The sequence below is a fragment of the Halyomorpha halys genome, unplaced genomic scaffold, assembly GCF_000696795.3.
Source record: "Halyomorpha halys isolate HHAL.00 unplaced genomic scaffold, Hhal_1.1 Scaffold401.1, whole genome shotgun sequence".
In the NCBI taxonomy this organism is placed as follows: Eukaryota; Metazoa; Arthropoda; class Insecta; order Hemiptera; family Pentatomidae; genus Halyomorpha; species Halyomorpha halys.
The window spans coordinates 505614-513736 of record NW_027108484.1 but is presented as its reverse complement, the minus strand read 5'-3'; the positions used below and the strand labels follow the sequence as shown (position 1 = coordinate 513736).

At 31.2% G+C, this 8123-nt stretch overlaps 1 protein-coding gene across 4 annotated transcripts in view; it reads right to left on the bottom strand.

The window, feature by feature from the left end:
* Positions 1 to 8123, bottom strand: part of LOC106682312 (protogenin) — a 337489-nt gene that overhangs the window by 260131 nt on the left and 69235 nt on the right. The gene's annotated exons all lie outside the window — the stretch shown is intronic.

The following is an 8123-nucleotide window of genomic DNA, read 5'->3' as shown; positions in this document are numbered from 1 at the left end:
ATTGTATATTGTAATTGAGTATTAGTATTGTATTGAGTATTGCATCAAAAGTAAATATAACCATTGTTAAAAAAATAATTAAATAAAATAAAATTCTACGTCTAAAGCTATTTTATAGTTTATTTCAAATTTTAAAATTATCGCTTTCAGATAGGAGATATAAACCAATATTTTAATAAAAAAAATATGTACTAACAAATTTATGAACATGAGAAGCCACCGTAATATTTTTTTATGTTAACAAAGCGAAACTTTTCATGACTTACTTGCCAGACACCCGAACCTAGGAGTACAAACATTTCTGACTGACACACTACAACAAAATCCGACAAGAATACTGAAACGCCAATCGAAACAGAGATCTGTTACATTAGGTGCAGAACACTCAGAGTGTTTATTGGAAGGCTCCTCCATTCAGGATTTCATAATAATCCTGTGCGAAGGTTTTCTAACGGAGCACAAATATAAAATATATACCAAAAAGGCTAAGCAAAATTTCATAAAATATAGGATTATAATAATACTGATTTTCTAATGATGAATATCCTGACTTTTTATATAATATAATTCAATTATTTTGATGCAAGAACCATTTTCTTTCAAAATGATCCAGAATCTGTAAATCATTTAACTTATTGCGACTATTTTTTGACTTAAACTACTTTCCCTGTATATGAAAATAATTTATTAGCGAATAATGTTAGTACTGATATCTTTATGCTTCCAGAACAATTACCAACAAAAATAACACACGTCCATCGTTTAAAACAAGGTCTATCCAAAAAGTCAACTCTTAGGTCGTTTCCATTATGAAAAAAAAAAACTGAACTCAAAAAACCATCTTATTAAATGAATATTATAACCAAATAATTGTATGCATTTAAATATTTGTTTTTAAATGTCATAAATGTATATATAAAATTTAACCTAAAAATTCTGGACATATGGAGTTGAGCTTCGGGGCTCCACTAAACCTTCGAATTCCTCTCGTATTCAATCCTTAGAATTCAAAATCCTTCGTAAAATCCTCAATGCTCCTTACTTTGATACAAATAAAATCATACATAAAGACCTTAATGTTCCCTATGTAACCGATCTAGCCCGAACCAGATATCACTCCTTCAATTATAAACGCTCTAACCACTCAAACCCTCTAGTTTCTAATCTTGCATCCTCTTCCATTCCTGACAATCCTCCGAGGCGCCTGAAAAGAAGATGGCCACGAGACCAGCTAATGTAAAATGTGATTAGATTGCTACCAATTGGTAGTTTCTCTACACGCCTGTAACACTCCAATTTAACTTAGATCAGATTTATTAAATGTATTATAATGTACAGTTGTAAATAGCAATAAATAAATATTTAAAAAAAAATTTTTGGAGTTTCATGCAACAACATTTTTTTTTTCTTCAGGCAGATTCCTATGTGGCATTTGTCAAGATATCACAATAGTGTCCTTCCATCCAACTTAGGAAGATAACGCATGGAGGTGCGTTATCTTTGTAAGGTGGAAGAAAGGACACGACGAGATAAAGTGCGGAACAGCACCATACGCACTAGCCTCGGAGTTAAACTGACTGAGCATCCTAGCGGAGCACAAGCTAAGGTGGTACAGACACCTCCTTAGGATGGATAAGGAAAGAACTGCCAGGAAGACGGATAAAACTCGCGTGGAGGGAAAAAGGCCAATAGGAATACCTCGCATTTCCTGGGAGGAGGGTGTTAAGGAGACGGGATATGGACAGGAGTAGGAGAAGAGATGGTCCAATAACGTGACATCTGTCTGGTCCAGACTCAACAAATCCCCCATACTGAGCAAGCGGTAGAGGGGATAAAATGATTGATATCACAATAGTGAGAAAGTACGATAACGTTGGTTTACATGCTGGCAATAAATATAGCCTCACTGGCAGTTCAGTTAGATGAAAAAGATAATAAAAACTGATGATTAAATGCAAGTGTAATAAAGGGAAATAATAAATAGAGGAGATACAAGCTAACAAATTATATACAAGGTTCATATTGATTAGGTTATAAGTTGCAACAGTTCACTGTCATGGCGTCTACATTTGCAGTTAGATGTCTTGCATGCGCGGATAATTAATAGTACAATTATCAACCAAATCCTGACAAATGTTATGGTTTACACGATGTTAGAGGATCTACTATATCTGAACCCGCGGTTTATTCAGAGAAATAATAATAAAATACAGAAAAAGCAAATGTATATGATATATGTTATGTAGATAGCTTAGTGAGGAATCTTCTGTTCGTTTTTCCTTCAATGATCTCAAGCTTAAGGTGATCTTGTTACACCAGCCACGGATCAACTCTCAAGTCAGGAGACCATTCTGAAGCACACCCAGCCTCTATAAAGTGGTACCCTTAGTTGGGATTACCTCCTAGCACAGCCGTTGATATAGAAACAAAACTTCCAGAATCAGAAACGCGGTGGGGAGATTAGTTATTTTTATGGGTTGTTGTTGTAAATTTTATTTTTAATCAGTAGGTTTCATTCATGTATATACATTTTATTATATTATTGCGTCAAATGAAATTCGTATAACATTTAAAACATTCAGGGCCCTAAACAATAACCACATTCAAAGATTTAACTGAGGGAATCTCTACACGAGGAACTGTCGGTAGACAACAGCCTTTGCATGGTTTCGATTAACTTCAAATGATCTTCTCTAAGTTTCCTGCCAGAAGCCCTGCCCTGTCTGCACAGATGTAATTGCGGAACTCATCACATGCCTCAACGAATCCACAGTCTGGAGTAGAAGTCTGCGTCACCTGAGATCTGGAGCAAGACCAACGGTGCTGGTCTAATGCATGACAACCCTAATACAATTCATGTTTGTCTACCTCAGGTGGATTCCTAATGGAACTTGGGCCATTTATACTATAGTTTGATATGCCACGATCCAACACTTTATCAATCGATTTGGAGAAATGTACAACAATTACTGCGATCAATTAATTTAAGATATTATATTAATAATATATTTAAAAACAAAATTAATTATATTGTACAAATATTTATAATTACGGTGAAAACCAAAAAAGGCACAGAAATAAAAATAATACTATGAAGGATATCTGGGAAAAATACCAGTAGTCAGAAAATCACAACTCAATTATTAATTATATGATAAATTATTAGTAATTAGTAAATTGATAAAAAAGAAAAAAAATATTTTTCATCATGTAGAAACTTTTTTTTTCTAGTAAATGAGTGATACTAAATTATTTTCATAGCACGAGGAAAATTAATTTTCGGTTTTAATGGAATTCAATTAACATCCCAGTAATATAGATCATAAAAATGTTAAATGCCATCAAAATATTATAACCAAATCCAAGTGAAAACTTGTGATTAAACAATCATTTATTAAATAAAAAGGATGATAAAAAAAAAAAAATACAGTGAACAATGATATTTTACCCGCGGAAACCGTCAATTTTTATAACTAGATCATCCGATAACTCTGAAAAAAAGATTATGTTTATGAAGAAATAATTTAGCAGTACTGAGATCACCTCATCTGGACCCTTCTTTCTCTCATTTTCCACGAGCAGTTGTATGAAGATGCTTGTCTGTGGTGAAGAAAGGAACATACAAGACTTCTGGGGTTTTAGCCAAATAACTGCATTTGTTTGGTTTTGTTTAGAGGCGAAAAATATCATTGGTCATGAACGCCATTTATACCTTATTTAATTTTTCTTACATTGGTTTAATTTTATTTTATTTTATTTCTGATTTTTTAAAAATTTATTATTATTTATTTATTTTGTCTGTCCGGTGTTATATTTGTGTGGCATAAATAACTGAGTCTTTAGTGACTTAAACAGCCTTTACGGTGTTTTTAACAGAATCGGTGGATTAACTAAAAATTAAAAGTTTTTGCAGGAAATTTTGACTTCTTTAATTTTTTAACAGAATGTTTGTCTTCATAAAAGTCTTAATTTTCAAGTAATAACATAAAACTAGAAAAAAAAATGTCCCCGGTTTTTTAAAGTAAGGGATAGCAGCATAGCTAGAATGAAATAAAATATTTATGAAATTAGTGTCTAAACAATTGTAAATCAACTTAATAATTGTATTTAGTGTTTTTTTTTATTTCTTTGTTGATGAACTTTGAGAATAGTAAGGCCATTGTCAAAAGATAATCTAATTTAATAGTTTTTTTATGGAAATTAAAAACAAATCGTCTAATGTAAGTGAAACTTCCCTACTTATCATTAAAAGCATTCGATATTCTTCTTTACACATAACGAAATATCTTTAAAATTCCTATGAAAAAAAATGCACCTAGATTTTAAAGGAATATTTAAGTCGAACAGTGACAGTACTCCAGCGAGAGTTTATCTGGAGCCAACACTCTTTAGCATGATCTTGGCAGACACTGATAGGGAAAAGTTATGTGGCAGCCTTAGTGTGTGCATTCTTATCTGCAGCACTGTGGGGACATTAATATCGGGAATGTGGCGGTTTTACCTCAGACGGGGAGGTTCGTGCAGGAGTGGCGGCCTGAACATTAGCCAAGTCCATATGCAGCGCGGCTTGGTGTGTTGAGGTGATAAGCTATAGCAATATATTTCTTTCCGGCCATGATCCCATCAAACCACTGTTTACAATCAGCAACAAGTAACCTTCAAGTTAAGTAATACCTCTTTCGAAAAACTATGTCAGGAAAATTTCTTGTGTAAAAAATTCATTCTTATACCGGTTCGACACCGGTGGAAATGTACATTTTCCAATCGATATTAAAAAATATATATATTAAATATTATTATTAATTATGAATTATATTAAATATTATTAGCACAAATAGAAAATATATTTTCTATCGATATTCAACCTCACAGGCGTGGCATAAAAAAAGATCTTATGGCATCCCGAGTTATTTATTTACTAATTCTCTTTGTTTTTTTTGTAGATCACTTACATTAGACAGTACTTTTCAAAAATCCTAGTAAACTGAAATTATACATTTTACTTGTAATTTTTATAAATTATAAATTGGTAATCACATAATCTGCGAACTTGGACAACCAATTATTCTTTTTTTATTGTTCCCTATAATTATGATAGGTTTATTAATTTAAGAATTAACTACTCGATTTACAATTATTAATAGCTTTCCAGTTTTGTGAAATGAGCTAATATAATTTTATTAAAATTATTTATACATTCTTTATAAAAGTGTTGCTGTATGTACAAACAAAATGTATTTAATTCATATAAAAATTTAGTTTAAATAAAAATTATCTCTAATTTAGATTTACATTGTTAGTTTTTGATGTATAGTTTTCCTATAATATAAGTTATTCCATAAGGGAATTTTTTATTATTTTTTTTTTACTACTCTAAGTCCTAATTTCTTTTAATACTGCTTATTATTTCTCGTCAAAATCATAACGGCTTGTACAAAAATGTCTTAAGCATTACCGCTTACGAGATATAGTGATCAATATGTCAGTGACTGAGTGGAGTTAGAGACATGCTCCGTTTTATTATAGAAATCGACAATTTTTTCAATAATTTCATTTCCCTACAAAACTCAAGACTGCTTTGGATTGTTTGAGCCATTAACAAACAAATCACCACGTGGATGAGATAAGGAGATTACTTTGGATTTTGCTATGACGTTTTTTCAGTAAAGTCCACATAATTATCCTTCAGAACTATTTTAACTATTTCATTGTCTGTGGAAATTTTAATCTGTGAATAAAGTTGATGTTATTATTAGGATTACCAACAAATGTATTGTTTCAGTAGTAGCACTAAGTCACATTGTGAGTTTCGGGTTTTAATAAATCAGTGAAACAACTTTTTGCAAATTTGCAAAAGTTAGTACTTAAAAATGATAATTTCGGATAATGAAGCCTTATTAATAAAAAATAAGGTATACAATGTAATAAAAACCTTTTTAATAAGATATTATTTCATATTGATTCAGATACCTAATATTGTTACACATCCCTCTCTACTAATGGTGTTTTGATGCCTACTACTGATCCAATAACTTATGCATGGTTAATTCATTTTAAAAAATTATAATCGCTTATTTGTTATATCTAAACTAAATGAGCTTTGAGAGGTTTTCCAATCTTAAACAACTATTAAAAATAAATGTATGGGTAACACAGTATCGTAGCTTAAAAAGCTTTATTATAAACAACTTTAATGGGGTTGGACTTACCAACTTAAAACAAGCATTAAAAAAACAAACAACTCAACATTCTTTTTTTATTTTCCAATGGGATTCATTTCTTATTATAAAATACTAATGAAAAAGATTAAAGAAGAGCTTTTTATTTTAAAAATTTTCATGTTCACACCAGTCACTATATTAAAATCATGGAACTATTTCTGATCATTTATTTTAAAATTCTGTTTATTCCCTCCAGTTTTTTTGTTTTTTTTTAATCGGGACTTAGATACCTTATAAATGTATATGTATTGTTTTTGATAATATCTTACTGACTTATGAGAGTACATTACAAAACTAAAACAAGTATTAAAAGAAATCTAATAGTAAAATATTATTGTAATAAAGAAAAATTAATGTTTATTATGAATTAATTATTGTTTTTTCGTTTTTTTAGTGGGATTTATTTCTTCTTATTAACTATTAATCAAAAATATCAAATCGAAAACAGATTTTTACATGTATATGTTAAATAAATTTAATATATATAATAGAAATAATAACTTATCACAATTTCATTTATTTATTTTATTATACATATATTCCACACTTCTGAGACATTTTGGTCTTTTCAAACATTTCCATCCCAGTTAAAATTTAAAAAATATTTACAAAAATATACAGCTTTTGGAAGTATTCATAATAATTTATTTAAAATTCTGTTCTCATTTATTTTTCATTCATGAGATACATCTTTGTCATTGTAGCTTTGATATATTATTATTAATCTCCAGAACATTATATACATTGTAACATTTCCTCTTCCAACTTTTTTTTTTTATACTAAGCTAGTTTACAATCTGACTAAATTAACTGTCAGAGAAGTTTATCTATCTAAAACAAATATTGAAAAGAAAACCATCGTATAATTAAAAAAGTTTTAATATTTTTGTTTAAGTGCCTCAACTACTGGTGCATCTACCCAACCTAAGACTAATACTGTCATTGCTTTCAGTGTTCCCACGTGATCCAAGCAGTCCAATCACACATCCTGCACGACGCCGGCACATACCGCGCGACCACGGACAACAGAACTCCCGCTGGGATCCGTGGAGCCCTCGAGAACAGAGACGGGCCCCTATATAATGCGATATTGAGAGAGGTATGCCAGAAATGCGGTCAGGGGCTCGGCCAATGACCTCCCTCCCTTCTATCTTCTGCTTCATCCACCGTTCGGAAGTACCGGAGGTAGCTTTTGTGGTGGCGCTTCTGCCGGGATAGCCTTCAAATAAATACAATGGAGGAGACACTGCGCGCAACTCATTTAGTAAATTACTTATTTAATAAAAGTTTACCTTTGTATCTAAAGAAAAAATAAAATAGGAGAATATCTGACCCAGGGGTGGAGCAAGAGGTAGAGGTGCAGAGGAGCTTATGACAAAAACGAGACTAATTTCAAACCGAACATTTGTCTGATCTGAAAAATGCAAGTCTTTAAAAGCCTCTGGAATAAAAATGACGGCGGGGTAAATAGAATGTAATCCAATAAATGAGGGGAAAAGGAATAAGCAAAATCAAAAGTGGTGTTCTAGTTTGGATTGATATTAAAAATCTGAATCGACATCAGTAGAAAACTTTTTTTAATGTAATAACTGGAAAACTAACTACCGCGCGTAAAACATGAACCATACCTTGCGCATTGCATTTTGTAGTGTAAATTTGCTCAGATTGGCTTTGGTTTGGCTTCCATGAGCTCTCTACGAAACACATTTTTTTTTCTTCAGAAGAGTAGTTTTGGGACTTTATTTTTACAAATATCAAGAAAACTAGCATTCTTAATTCCTAGTAATAAGGTAAAATACTTCGAAGTGAATTTCTTCAAATGTAGTGTAGTAAGTAGCATAAAGTAAAAATAAAGAACTTGAACCGCAGCCCTGTCAATCTTCTTCATAAAAATATACGTAT